The 3,678-nt window shown below is 40.1% G+C and overlaps 1 pseudogene; it reads right to left on the bottom strand.

The window, feature by feature from the left end:
* Nucleotides 1–1,830: 1,830 nt before the first annotated feature.
* On the bottom strand, nucleotides 1,831–3,450 carry LOC132172225 (tetrahydroberberine oxidase pseudogene; annotated as a pseudogene).
* Nucleotides 3,451–3,678: the final 228 nt, after the last annotated feature.

Raw genomic sequence — 3,678 nt, 5'->3', positions numbered from 1 at the left:
AAAAGATCATATTCCAAAAGAAATTTATTTCACTGTGTCAAACTTGTGCAAAATGTATTACAAAGAGAAATGTATAGGATGAGAGTGGCTAGGCCCTAGTATGATAAGGTTTGACTTTTGATTTAATATACTTGTCAAAACCTCATGGTGGTGAAACTTTCTCCTCATTTTGTAAGTCGAAAATTTTTCTCTTTGGATGGCTTACACACACACACCACACAAGTATGGGTTGAATGAGACATTTTTTTTGCTTGGGTTAAGCAATATGAGTTTCTTGCCATTTCTAGTCTCATGTATATTTTGCATATTTGGAGCATGTTTGAGATATTTATTGTGCAATACATGAGTCATTGATGTGTATATCATGTGTGTTCATTTGACTTTTGAGGGGGAGAAACATGTTTTGCTTTTTTAGCTTCTTGTTAATTATTGAGTCATATGTTGAGGGGGAGTTTTTGGTGATGTGTGTTCATGATTTTTCATTCTACGTCATTTTTTTTGATCATGAGTTTTATTTCTATATTCTTGTTCCACATATGCCTTGATGTATTTTGTGAAGTATTTCAGGAAATATGAAGACCTTCTGTCATTCTATGACAAAAAGGGGGAGTAAATATGGGGAGATGATGGGATTGGCTCGGCATTTTGGTTTTGTCACTGAATTGCCAAAGGGGGAGTTTGTTAGTTCTTGTGTTGACTTAATTCAGTTTCAAAATGCAGAGGCTACTGTTCATGAGCTCAAACACTGATATAGAATGCTCATAATCAAACCTCCACCGTTCATAATGTAGATTCATGTGTCATGAACGTCCCTATAAAATTTCAGCTCAATCGGACCACAAAAGCCCATCTATCGGAGCTGTTGATCAAGACTGGACAGCATTTTCAGAATGTTGTTTCACTCATTGCATGCCGGGTCCGGACCGGCCTTCCCCGTGTCTCGACCGCAATTCCATAAACCTTATTTTTGCTCCGCAAGGCCGTGTCCGGACAGCCCATTAACCTGTCTGGACACTTCGTACCTATTATGTCCAAAAACATGTTTTTAGTGGGCCCAGGTCTAGGGTTTGATGTACTGATATATATACATCATTATAGAAGAGAGAGGCACGGATTTTCACCCCTAGAGAGTTCGTCGGAGGCTGTGCTAAGAGAGATCATATGTGGTGAGCGTTAAATTGAATCTCTTAGAGTTTTAGTTATTCTTTTGATAAATCTACGGTTGAGAAGTCTATCGGAGTTCCGGTAAAAGGAAATCATATAGAAGAATTGTGTCAGATGTTCTGGAAAGGGCTACTGCGGTAGAATTCAAGTGGGTCACTTGTCGTGTACAAGGAAGAGTCAAAGGTTTTGTAATTCTTCTTGTATTCCTTATTCTTCTTATAGTGGATTGATTTCCTGGGTTTGCCTGCTCCGGAGAGGTTTTACATTTAGAGAGTTCTCTAAATGGTTTCCTCTTCGTAACCAAATATCTGTGTTCTTAAATGTTCATTACATATCTGTATTTGGTTGAATATTAACTGTTATGTTAGATCTTATTCCGCATAATCTTTGTGAAACACCTAGACATTTGAATAGGTGTCATTTGAAGTCGTTTTTAGAATTTTCATAGATGATAGTTGTAAACATTATAGAAATGTCTGTTTGGATGCATCATTCATATTGGTTACAAGCATGAAGATTACCAGGAAACTTTATAATATGCATGAAGATTCACGCGTATGAAACCCAATATATTTATTTATGCTTAATTATACAGAAACGAGGAAAAGGAAAAACGAAAAAACAACGAGGCCTTTATTCCTTATAATTTGTTCTATCTAAATACCGCTAATCACCTCCCTTCTTCCACCCGGAAGAAAAGAGGGGGATGCTTTGTTCATTTTTGAAGAAATTAGCAGGATCAACTGTAGTCTTCACCTGCACTAGCCTGTCAAAGTTGCTCTTGAAATATTTATTACCCCATATTCTCGCCCGTTCGTAGCTTGTGTTGCCTTTACCATTTGTTCCAATGTCAAGGTCCCTGTAATTCACATATGCACCTCTTGGAGATTTCGAAACGTAGGGAGCCATGTACCTGTAAAGCCTTCTCATCCAACTTATATGGCTTTCTGATGCCGCTGTTCCTTCTTCTTCCCAAAACACCACATAAAAGATTTCGTAGATATTACCAGCTCTATGAGGGAAAGGAATTTCGGATTCTGAAATTTCACTCATTCTGCCCCCATACGGATTCAGGAGCATGAAAGCTGTTTCTCCCTCTTTCTCGTAAAGCCTTTGCCAGATGCCTTCCAACCCAAGTTCTGAAATTGGTTCCTGGACATAGTCAGACTTTGCTTTGAAACGGGATCTTGTGGGAGAAGTTCTGTTGAGCAAAACATCCAAGGATTCGTCACTTGGGAATCCTGCAAAGTAGAGGATAGATTCAATCCAACTTTTTTCAATACAATCTTCTCTCATCAAACCCAGCTCAGGGAAGCTCTCTTGCATCATTGGAAGGAGTTTGTCAATCACTCCAAGATACAAGGAAATGAATGAAGCTTGGATGGTCCTCTTCCCTTCTTGGCTGGAATTGACACTTGTTAAGTTGATGCGGATGAACAAGTCTTCATGAAGCTTGGCTGCAACATATTGCCAACGATGAACAAGCTTGGTGGCATTTTGTTCCAAGTTCCGATTAACCGTGAAAACTGTCACAGTTGATGGAACAGGAACTAGCTTGATTTTCCAGGCAACAATGATTCCAAAGCTCGCCCCTCCTCCTCCTCGAATTGCCCAAAACAGATCCTCTCCCATAGATTCTCTGTCAAGGATTCTACCCTTAGCATCAATCAATTGTGCGTCGATAATATTGTCAGCAGCAAGCCCATATTTGCGCATCAATGTGCCGTACCCTCCGCCGCTGAAGTGTCCACCAACGCCCACAGTTGTGGCAAGTCCTCCCGGAAAGCCGAGAGTTCTACTTTTCTCGGCGATCCTGTAATAAACTTCACCGGTTGTTGCACCAGCTTCAACCCACGCCGTGCTATTCTCTGCATCAACACTAATTGATCGAAGATCAATCAGATCAATTAAGACAAAGGGCACATCTGAAACATAAGAAAGACCCTCATAATCGTGACCACCACTTCGAACTCTTATTTGCATGCCATGTGTTTGTGAACAATTGATGGCTGCTTGGATGTGGGAGACATGCGTTGGTGTAACAATGACAAGAGGTTTTGGGGTTGCGGGTGTTGAGAATCTGAGGTTTTGTATGGAGAATTGCAAGATGGATGAATATGAGGAGTTGGATGGGGTGTAAATGACTTTAGAAGTTGAGCTCGAGTTTTCAGAACGAAGGGTCATGCACTGAAGAAAATTTTCGTGAGTGTGAGCAGAAGTTGCCCATGAAAATGAGAGAAGGAGAGCCAAGGCAAATGGAAACACAGACGAGCCAACATGCTTCATTTTCGTTTGTGTTTATGAGAGTTTCCTTGTTTGTAATGTTTTGGAGATAGCTTGTTAAATAGACCGAAAAATTGAACGTTGGGGGTGGTAAAAGCTTCTAGTTGTTTGTGGGAAAGGAAAAAAGGAAGTTTTTGACTTTTTTGGGTAGAAAGGAATGAGGAAGGAGGAAAAGGATTAGCAAGCATACGCAGAAAATTCAACAACCCAATTTGGGTTGCAATTGACATT

This window comes from Corylus avellana, chromosome 1 (assembly GCF_965113065.1).
Source record: "Corylus avellana chromosome 1, dhCorAvel1.hap1.2, whole genome shotgun sequence".
Lineage (NCBI taxonomy): Eukaryota > Viridiplantae > Streptophyta > Magnoliopsida > Fagales > Betulaceae > Corylus > Corylus avellana.
This window is presented reverse-complemented; position numbering and strand designations above follow the sequence as displayed.